General features: G+C 38.5%; 1 protein-coding gene across 1 annotated transcript in view; it reads left to right on the top strand.

Moving 5' to 3' along the window:
• The window catches only part of Tmem260 (transmembrane protein 260), a 61,566-nt gene that overhangs the window by 13,631 nt on the left and 36,003 nt on the right, over positions 1-11,932 (top strand). The window lies entirely within an intron of this gene.

Here is an 11,932-nt window from a genome sequence, read left to right on the forward strand (position 1 = left end):
CTCATGCTGTCTTTGTATGTCTGTCTGTGCTATACAGTACCACTGTGTTCTCCTAAAATGTGAACCACATGATCTTAGTGATAATCCAAGCCAAAAAAAGAAGATTTATTTACTACAAATACATCACATCTTTATGCATAAAATATGTTTATAAAGAATAAACCAAACTGGGCCTGATAGTGTAGGCCTATAATCTGCTTCTCAGGACTGTAGGGTAGGAATACAGCAGGTCTGAGACCTGTCTGGGAACTTAAGTTCAATCCTCAGTAACACCACACACACACACACACACACACACACACTAATAAATAGATAGAATTCAAAGAGGTCTGGACATGTAGCTTAGTTCACTTGTAGACAAGTTCACTATTGTGTCTATAACCCTATGTTCAAACCCAAGTAATAAAACAAAACATACTTCAGTGGCTTGAATCCAATATGTAAATCATCTGTATCTTTGTTTTTCTCTAATTATTAGTATGAGACCTTAAGTGTATCTCTTCAACAGTGTAAAAACTTGGTTTTGGCTATTGGTATTTGGCTACCCTTCACAACATAGTGATTGTATGATTTAAATTATCACAACAGTGATGTTCAAAGTGTGTGATTTCAGTATGGCTCATCAGATTTACCTTTCTATAAGTCATTGTAAATTCTAAGAATATGTAGTTCATTTGAAGCAATACTTGGACTTCATATCATTAAAAAAAAACTGGATTAAGAATGGGAAAGTTTTTTTTTTAATACTGTAGTTAATTCATCACAAAATGTTCTTAAGCTAAAGTGGAAAATGGTGTCTGTAGATGTTTTTCAATGTCTTAGCTCATTACAACCTCACTTTAACTCCTTTCCCTCCTGTTTACTATTGGTGTGTCAAGTATTATAAATCAATGATACATTTTTGTATGTCTTTTAATTTTTACTAAATTTTAATTTCTAGATTGTACCTTAACAGATTATTAACTTTTTATTTGCTTTTTGGAAAGATTACTTTCACAGTTTGTTCAAGAAAATAAAGGAAATTTTGAGGTAGGGTTCATGGATTGCCAGGTGAAAACACAATAGTACTTTTGAGTGTTTTGTTTTTTTAATAATATGTTTGGGTGCTTTTCCTGCTTGTATATGTGTCTGTGCACCACATGCAGGCAGAGCCTATAGAGGCCAGAAGACATATTGGGTGCCCTGGAACTGGAGTTAAAATTGTTAGCTCCCATGTGGGTGCTAGGAATCAACCCCATGTCCTTTGGAAGAGCAGCCAATGCTCTTAACTACTGAGCCATCTCTCCAGCCCCATAGTGGGGCTTTTGGTTAAATCATTTTTATTATTTTTTTTCAATCATTAGACTTAGTGTGTGGATTGATGACAGTTGTTTTTGTCTTACCTGGAGAGTTCCAGTTTGTGACCAGATAGACTTTATGGGTAGTCCCTGACAGTTTGGTTTATGGGTTAGATCAATAATTTCATTTAAAAGTCATATTCAAATAATACTATCAGATTAGACATCCTCTCTTATTTTCTTTTTGTTTTTGAGAGATTTTCTTCCTACGTAGCTCAGCCTCTGAACTCAGCTTTCATCATGCTGCAGCCTCCCAAGTGTTGGGATGACAAATGTGCACCATCATGCTCAGTTTCCTCCCATTTATTTTTGAAAGGAAGACTCCTTAGCAAGAAATTAAGGTTGTTAATTCATTGAGCAGTTATTATATGTAGGAACATTTATTAATGATACTTGATTCTACTTATATCATTTAACTCAACTGAAAATCACATATTATAGCTCTGTGGGCAGAGGGGACATGTATAGGGGGTTTTGATTCAAATTTCTTCCTATAAGATTTCAGCTAAGTCATCTAATTACTCACAAGATGCCCCCTCATTGTTAGCAGTGACAATTACAGGGCTCAGTAATCAAACAGGGCAGTGAATTCATTGGAGACTCAGAGATTCCATAGACTCCTAGGAAAACCTTTTCACACCTAGAAGCAGATCCTCAGTCCTTTTCTTATTTAACACTGTTAAGAGCACTCCCACTTTCCAACAGTTTCACCAGTGAGAGTTTTATGGCATCACCTAGAAAAACCTTCAACACACTTAATATTTTTCTGTCTCTTAAGTGCCTTATTGATGTGGAGTGTTCATTGATATTTGATTCAGTAAAACAGACAATGGAAATGTTGGGAAAATGTAAGGGACATTTTTGCACATCTGTATGTGAAAGACAGTAACTGTGGACCCTCTGTATGTATTATTCCCTTGGAAACCAAGTAATATAAAACCAAAGTTCTGTTACATAAGTTATTTCCATAGTCTTTCCAAAAGCATATTTAAAGATTAAAGTACAGAGTGATGAAAGGAGTGAGAATGCCGTAGTTTCTATAAGATGCATCCATATGTACATCATATTAATTTTTAAAAATTAATGTAACAAAGAGTAAATCCTTTATTTTCCACTTGTTGCCAATGTATCATTTTTATAGTTGCAGAAGACATCTATGAAGGGCATGTTTTTTTTTTAAGTTGTTAGAATTATTTTATTTTACATGTATGAGTATGTTGCCTGAATGTATGTATGTATAGCACATGCATGCCTGGTTTCCACAATGTTCCCACAAATAGGGCATTGTGTCCCCAGGAACTGGATTCACAATGGTTGTGAGCTTCCTTGTGGGTTTTGGGGACTGAACCCAGGTCTTTAGCAAGAGCAACAAATGTTCTTAACTACTGAGCTGTCTCTCCAGCTCCCAAGGGCATGGTTCCTAAGAGAAACAAAATTTATTCCAAACCTAAAATACCTTTTGTGATTTATTTATTTGTGTGTGTGTGTGTGTGTGTGTGTGTGTGTGTACTAACATGTGGAAGTCAGAGGACGACTTGAGAAAATTAGTTCTCTTTCTACTATGTAGGCTCCAGGAATCAAACTTAGCTCATCAGTTTTGGCACCAAGCTCAACCACTGAGCAATCTTACCAGACTGAGATTTCTTTCTAAATAATGGAATAATTAAAAGCTTGATTTGAAAGTTATTCTGATGAGAGTAGAGCTCAGTAGCAGAGAACTTCCTAGCCTGTGCTGGGTCCTGGGTTCAATTCCCAATACAGAGAGAGAGAGAGAGAGAGAAAAGAACGAGAGAAAAATTGCTGGACTTAGGTTGACGTAATTCAAACTGTTGCTCTTTAGAGCCATTGGAAGTTTAATATTGTGTCTTAAATATAAAATACACAATTATGAAAAACATTTATCTTCAAAAAATTAAGTAGCTTTTCCCCAAATGTATACATACTGGACATATATGTGGTGCACTATTCTGTTGACATGATTATCTAATAGTATCAATAGTTAAATTTCTTTGGCTTTGTAATACATTGTATAGAGGGTTTAAAGTTATCCAACTCTGGTTTTCTTATCTTTTGATTGTCTCCAGTAAAAAGTTTATATTCCTAAGAGTCATTTATTTTTAGAAATAGTAAAAACTCTTCTATTAAGTATTCACGTAATACATTCAAATTATTGACCTCCTATAGGAAGGGCAACTACCCTATTCTCAGTAAAAGCACGTTACAGAAAACTCCTTAGAAAACCTGGTGCCTTTATTGATTTGTAAATAAAATATATAGTAAGTTATCCAAGTGAAGACAAGCTGTGCTCCAGAGAAAGAACCAGTGAAGAAACCCAGAGTTGGGGAAGCAGCCTGTCTATGGTTTGACTCTAAAATGTACCCCAAAGATTTGTGTGGGTACAGGCCAGCTGGTAGACTTTATTTTTAACTTGCTTTTTGATAATTTCATTCATTTATGTAATTTATTTTGATCATATCCATGCTCCTGCATTACCTTCTCTCATGATCTTCCTTCCTCTGAATCCTTTCTTTCCCACTAGTCCTGATGGAACAGCTCTGACTTCATCTGTGGTTTATTCCACTGATGGATTCACAGTTTGATAGTATTATTTGTTGGTGATGTGAGCTAGGATGTGAGACCTGGTAGGAGGAAGCAAGTCACTAGAGACATGCCTTTGAAGGGTCTGTCTCATTATGGCCTCTTCTGGTCTTGCTGCTGCCTGGCTGCCATGAGGAAAGCATCTTTCCACTACCATGTCCTTCTGCTATGATGTTCTGCTTCAACTTAGCCCAGAAACAATGGAAAGTGGAGAGGCAAGGGGAAGAGGGGGAGAGAAAAGGAGAAGGAAAAGGGAAAGGAAGAAGAAGGTGCATATAGATCGACACTAAATCATTATAGAGCTTAACTATGGTTGTGAACTTCCATTATGGTTGTGATGGAAGAGGAACCATTAAAGAGTTAGGTGGCGGCAGATGCAAGATTGAATTTGTTTTGAGCCCTTCACTCAGGTGGTGATGGTGGACATAGGCCTTAGAGCTTGTCGCACTTCTGGTTGGTGGAAGCTTAGGATGATTACTGATAGCTGGAATAGGGCTATTATGGTATAGATGGAGGGAGGTAAGTTTATTAGTGATGGGGGTGGTTGAAGAGATGGCTCATCAGTTAGGGGTGTTTGCTTCTCTTGCAGATGGCCCAAGTTCAATTCTCAGCACCCACATGATAGCTCACAGTTATCAGTTCTGTGAGCTGAGTTCTAGTTCCGGAACCCATCCTCTTCTGGATTCCATGGGCACTATAAGTACTTGGTACACATATGCATGGCAAACATCATACATGCAAAGTAGAAATTAACATTTTTAAAGTAGGACATAAAATTGGCAAGTTGTGAAATGTTCAGAGAGAGAGGAAGAGGAAATGTTGGTCCACTTTCATTTCTCTTATACAACTAAATGATGCAAGTCATGAAGAGATACAATAAAATAGCAGGAGTTGTGGCTGGCAGAGATGATAAAAGTTCATTTTATTCAGGTTGGCATTGACTGACTGTGACATCAGATTTGGAATAACACAGCAATCAGGTGGACATACATAGTTTGAAACTAAGTGGATGACACATGCTAGGGTATTTTTTTTTTCTTCATTGTTGTGGCTGTTTGTTGAAATCAAGGTAGCAGATAAAACCAGTCCAACTGTGTAAAGTGAGAATAATCACCTAATCATGAATGGGATTATTGCAGATACCAGTGTTGAGTTCATGGGAAAATGAAGACATTGGGAGAAATCACCAAAGGAAGATCCAGAATTGTATAAGGGAGCAGGGGAGTGTGGGATCCCAGAAACCAACCTGATAGATTATGCCTGGAAGTGTTCTCCCAGCAGTGACCACACTCAGACATCCAGAAAGCCTACTGCCACAGGGGTTGTGAGTGGGAGCTGTTTGCAGTAGTGTGCGGAAGAACAAGGCAGATGTGACAGACAGGACTAATGCTGAGCCCATCTGTGGCCCTGAAGTGACTTCCTGAATGCTTCCTGAGGTCAGACTGCTTTCCGGATGTTTCTGTTGCTCTGTGTGAGATGAAGCAGGTCAAGACGTGCTGAAGCAGAGGGACTTGAGCACTGTAAGGAGACTGCTTCCCTGCAGAAGCAATGGAGGGGTCCATCTCCAAAGCCTGTAGAGCCCTCCCTCTGCAGACTGGCTTGTCTGCAGAGTTCTCCCGCCCCACACGCCTTGCACTGGAGAAAGCCCACCTCTTCACAGCCACGGGACCTTTTACTGAAAATCTTAGAAATTTGAGAATTGCCTTATTAAACTCTTTTTTATCCTTAGATGCCTTCAGCAAGAGTCCAATTTTTAGTAACTGGCCTACTCCAGCCTCTGACAATAAAATATCTTCTTTTGCAACATGACTTTGGCTTCCTAGTGTACGTTAGCTTTCAGCTGGCCCATTTCTCTCCTGCCCCACAGGGCCCTCATCCCTGCACTCTACATTTGTAATCTCCATCTTCTCATGACTACCTTTACCTCCTCCCTGAGCCAATCCATTTTCCAGCCCCTTCTCTTCTCTACTTGAACTCTGGCCTTGTCCTTTTGCTCTTCCTTTCCAGGCTGGCACAGTGCTTATACTCCATAGCCATAGGCTCCGTAGTCTCCAGTCTCGGCTGTACTTCATCACTCACCACTGTTCAAAGCCTCGTGTCCAGCTGGGGATGTAGCTTAGCAGTGGAGCACTTGTCTGGCATGTGTGAGACTCTTTGCTTAAGCCCCACACTGGTCTGTGTGTGTGTGTGTATGTGTGTGGTGTGTGTGTTTGTAGGTGTGTGGTGTGTGTGTGTGTTTGTATGTGTGTGTGTATGTGTGTGGTGTGTGTGGGTGTGTGTGTGTTTGTATGTGTTTGTGTGTGTGTGGTGTATGTGTGTGTGGTGTGTGTGTAAATGTGTGTGTGGTGTGTGTGTAGTGCTGTATGTATCACTCCTGAGTGCTGGCATTTCTCACAGCAGGTATGTCAAATTACCCCCCTTTTCTTAATCCACCATCTCATGCATGTGGCAAAATTATGCAGGCAGTAATGCTGCTTCTGAATCTTAGCATAAAAACAGTGTTAAAATATGTGCATTTAGGGGAAATTCAGAGCTTTAGTCATAAAATGTTGAAATCAAAGAAAAATAAAATTAATAGTCAATGATAAGTCTTGTGAAATGTTTACTAGTCTACCCTTTTCAAAACTGTCTGTTTTTTTTTGTTTTTTTTGTTTTTGTTTTTTTTTTTTTTTTTTTTTTTTTTTTTGAGATGTGGTCTTTCTCTGCAGTTCAGGTTGCCCTGGAACTAACTATGAAGCCCAGCTGGCCTCTTAAATCATGACTCTTGCCTCTGCTTCCTGAGTGCTGGGATTACAGGCCTTTTCCATTATGCCTGGCATATCCTGTTTTGGAATATGTATAGAAATAATTAAAGGGACTTTTAAAAGTCAAGTATAGTTGTACACATAATTCCAGCACTTGAGAGTCTGAGGAAGGAGGATTACAGACTCAAAGAACAGTGTGAACTACACTATACATGTGACTTCCTGTGCTTAGATGTGTACTTCCTCTTCTCTGCTTTCTACCATTTTCTCACAGTTTTACTGAAAAACATGGCAATTGGAAAAGAGGGGAAGCATGTCATGTTGGGATTATTGTTTGCAAGCAATTGTCTGGCTGTATTTAGAAAAGAATTATATTTTTAAAAAGTCAAGGTCAGGCAAGAAGATGCATGCCTTTAATCTAGCACTTAGAAGGTAAGAGGCAAATGGATCTCTGAGTTCAAGGCCAACCTGGTACACACAGAAAGTTTTGGGTCAGCCAAACAGTTTGGTTTAAAAGGATAAATAACCCAATTTTCAGAATTGTGACAGGGCCAATAGATGACACAGAGGGTAGAAGTATGCAAATGCAGACAAATACAGAAAAGGATGCATGACTTCATTAGTCCTTAGAGATAATCAAATCAAAACCTCAGCAAGATACTACTTCACACCTACTGATCTGACTAGAATTGCAAAATTGGATGTGAAAACTGGGCCTCAGGGCACACACCTTTAATCCCAGTACTCAGGAGGCAGAGGCAGGTGGATCTCTGAGTTCAGGCCAGCCTGATCTAAAGATCAGGGCAGCCAGGGCTACACAGAGAAACCCTGTCTCAAAAACAACACAGCCCAACAAACGGTGGATGATAGGTGCTCATGGGAGTGGGAATGGAGCAGCTGCTCCCACTCTGCTGCTGAGAAACAGACTAAAGGCCCATTGCTCTTCTGTGTGCAGCTGCTTCAGAGGTACAGCCCCAATAATGTGACTTCTGAGAAAGTCCTTGGATCCTAAAGGTGAAGATTATAGATCTTATTTCTGTCACTGTTTTTTATAGCAAGTACTTACTGTTTTGTCTATAACTTTACTCAACAGTTTCAAACATTATTTCTCTAACATCAAGGAAAATCCAGGATAAGACTATACAGAACATTGCAAACCCACCCTGATCTGAGGTTGGGAGTCCTCAGATTTTGCTGGCATGAGGTTAATCTTGAATAAAAAGTCAGTGTACCCAAACATAGGTAAGTCTAAGGTGACTGGATACATTACATTGACTTAGTGAAGTCAATAATTTTACTCTATTCTATTCAATATTTCAATCCTACAAAATATTTGAAAAAATAACTAGCACAGTGCATAATTCTAATAATTGATGTCAGCAGTTCCAATGTATTGGTTGTCTCCTTGAGTATAACAACATAGGTTTAAAATCATTATAGATTAGGAAATCTTTGTCTTTCTTCCTAGAGTTTACTGATATCAATGCTTTCTCTTAATTCTATTTAATTTTCCATCTGGTGGTTTTAAACTTTGATAGACTTTCCTTTCAGAAAAAGTAGGCTGAAACCTGTCAACAGATATTTGGAATGTAACTTAGTTTTTCTTTATAGTATGTTTTTTCTATGTAATGTGAAAACAGACACAATTCTATTAACTATCAAAGCTTCATTCTAGTTTGTTCCGCATTCCAGAAGGTACACATTTAATCAAAGTACAATTTATCATTAATTCACAATAAATTATTTAACACTAAAACCCTTTCTTTGACCCCACAGCATAGCAGCACTAGACAGGTCTGCTACATTGTTAACACTGGTCTAGCCATCAGTTACCACAGGACCATAGAAAAATAACCTAACTTGTCTGGCTCCAAATTTATTTGAAAAAGGAAATTATAGAACTTTCAGGCATATTATATTTATGGCACATAATGATGGATTTTATAGTGACAGTCTTGCAGGTATAGTGTATATTTTGATCTTATTCACCCTTCCTTATTACTCTCTTCTGTCCCCTACACAGCTTTCAAATAGTTCCCCCTCTAGCTTCAAGACTTACTTATTTATTTATTTATTTATTTATTTATTTATTTATTTATTTACTTATTGAGACAGGGTTTTTCTATGTAGCCCTGGCTGTCTTGGAGTTTGCTTTGTAGACCAGGCTGGCCTTAAAGTCTGCTTGCCTCTGCTTCCTGAGTGCTAGGATTATCAATGTGTATACCATCATGCCTGGCTGTCTTTTTTATTATTTAAGTCTAAAATTCTACATATGAGAAAATGTGGTATTTATATTTCTGGACTTGACTTGTTTTGTTTAATATAGTGGCCCCAGGCCCATAATGTTTCTGCAAGAACATGACTTCATTCTTCTTTATGATTGATTAATACACACTGGGTACATAAGCCATATTCTTTTTATCATTCATGTAGTGATAGGTGTGTAGACTGATTCCATAGCTTAGGTGTTGTGCAATGGTCTTAGACTTTGACCTCTGTTCTAGGTTTTGAGGAACCTCTGTACTGTTTTCTATAGTGACTGTAATAACTTACATTCCTGTCTACAGTATAAGGGGCCCTCTTACCTTCATCTCCTAGTATCTGTTGTTCTTTTTTATTATAGTCATATTGGCCAGATGGGATGAAATCACATTGTAATCTTGATTTGTAGTTTGCCAGTGGTGAACACTTTTTCATAATTTATTGACATTTCTACTTCATTTAAAAATCTTTCAGTTCAGTTGCCCACTTATTGCTTAGCATATTCAAAGAACTTTTAAGAGATGAATTTGTTCCTTACCCTTGAATCTGTCATTTCTCCCAGTGTGCTAATTTATGCTGTAAGCAGAAGGATGCTGTGTCTTACCACAACTTTCCGAAATTGAATTGATAGATGAAAGTAAGTTCCATTAAAATGGTAGAAATAAAGTCAGCTATAGTGACTCACACCTGTAATCCCAGGAGTTAGGAGATGGAGGAAGATAGGGTGAGTTTGAGGTTAGCCTGGGCTACATAAGTGAGACCCTGTTTCAAAAACCAAAACCCACTTTCTGGGGACTGTGTCTCCCCCAAAGATGAATATGGACTCATTTAGAAAGACAGGAGAAGAAACCTCTTCCCTAAGTGGTAAGTCTTTAATCTCAACTGAAACGGTGGCTATTCAGGGTCACACACTTGGTCCAGGCATGCTCAGCTAGTGGTATTACTGGAAGGTAGAAGCGTAGGAGAGCTGTTGTTTTACTAGAGAAATGATTTAGGAAATGTGGGTCCGAGGGCTGGGGGGTGTGGGTCAGTGGTAGAGTGCTTGCCTGGTGTGCATGAGGTCCTGGTTTAACTCCCATACCACCAACGAAGTTAGGTAGGCCAGCTTGAAGCTTGGTCCCTTTCTCCTGAAGCCTGAGGGGCTGGGTATTATGTGAATGATGTTGTCTATTAAGTGAACCATTCACAACTTCATACATTGCTTAAAAAAAAAAAAAAAAAAAAAAAAACAGGAATGCTTTTAAGGCTAATTCATTCTCTCCATGCTTGGAGCTAGGTGCCTTTAATATAAATGCAGACAGTGGGATGATAGAGGTAGTCAGAGATGGACTAGAGACCTGAGAATCGAAGAGAAGTTTGAGTAAAGAGTAAAATGTTAATGTAGAGGAAGGAGAGGGGAGAACATTGTATTTAGGAGTACAACAGGTGCAGGGAATGCCATGTCACATCAGGGAGTTTTGAGGCACACACCTACTCAGCACAGATCATAATGCTGGTGTTAGCGGGAGGATGGGATCCAGTTTATTGGAAAGTTGCATTCCAGGCTGCTTCATTTCTGACAACATGAAATTTGGAGCCTGGTGGTCATGAGGAATATGTTTTTAAGGAAATTTGATATAATAAAATTACAGAATGGATTGGAAAACAGAAGGCAAGCTAAGTATTAAGTGATTAGATCTAAAACAGTAGGAATTCAACCCACAAGTACTGAACACGTAGGAAACTCACTGAAAAGGAAGAAGTAACTGTATGTATTGAATCAGGGTCTCTGGGAAAGCAAGAAACTCTGAACAACATGGGGAGTTCTTTTTGTGTGTGTGTGTTGTTGTTTTGTTTTGTTTTGTTTTTTTCCTGTAAAGTACTTTGTAACTGGGCTTCTCTGTGTAGCTCTAACTGTCCTGGAACTCACTCTGTAGACCAGGCTGTCCTGGAACTCACAGAGATCCACCTGCCTCTGCTTCCCAAGTACTGGGATTAAAAGTATGCGCCACCACCACCTGTCAGAAATTCCGATTTTTATAAGAGAAAGAACAGAAATCAATCACAAATAGAAATTAGAAAACAAGTTTGATTAGACTGAATTTCATTATTTATGTGTCAGACTTGGAGCTTTGTGCATAGTAAGCAGGTGTTCTGCCACTGAACTAAATCCCAGCCCTTGTGATATTGAAATTGTTAAGATTGATTTATTATCTATATTTTATGCATATGAGTTTTTTGCCTGTATGTGTATCAGTACCCCATGCACATGCAGTACTTGAGGAGGCCAGATACCCTGCATCTGAGCCCTTGGAACTGGAGTTGGAGATGGTTGTGAGCAGCCATGTGAATACTGGGAACTGAACCTGGGTCCTTTTGAAGAACAGTAAGCATTCTTAATCACTGAGACATCTTGTGTAGCCTTGGCTGTCCTGGAATTCACTCTGTAGGCCAGGTTGGCCTCAAACTCAGATCTACCTGCCTCTACCTCCTTGAGTGCTGGGATTAAAAGCGTGTGCTAACATCACCTGGCTACTTCATAATTTTTGTACAAAACAAAATATCTGAAAACAGATGGCTTAGAGCAATTAATATCATAATTGTTAGGCTTAGTAACGGTTACTGGACTTCCTAATACAGTTGAAATACTCAGCAATAGTTACTGGATTTCCTAATACTATTGATAAACTCAGTCACTATATTTCCAAAACTCCTGCAATATTTAGTAGCGTTTTAATTTTTGTAGTTATAGATTTATAGCAAGGTGAAAATTGTTCTGGCCTGATATGCTCTAGTGTGTTGGTCATATTACTAATCACAAGTCATATCTCTGAGTTAAAATTCAGGGTCCCCATGGGGTCGCTTCATGGCTCTTGTTGGCATTTAGTGAGCAGTTTGTTTCCAAAAGTAGCATTTAATTCTTTATGTTTCTTGAAATTTACATTCACATCTGCCTCTTTAGAAAAATATAATTTATCTTTGTTTAAAGCAAAAAACAAAAATTAAGAACAT

Source organism: Phodopus roborovskii, unplaced genomic scaffold (assembly GCF_943737965.1).
Source record: "Phodopus roborovskii unplaced genomic scaffold, PHOROB, whole genome shotgun sequence".
In the NCBI taxonomy this organism is placed as follows: Eukaryota; Metazoa; Chordata; class Mammalia; order Rodentia; family Cricetidae; genus Phodopus; species Phodopus roborovskii.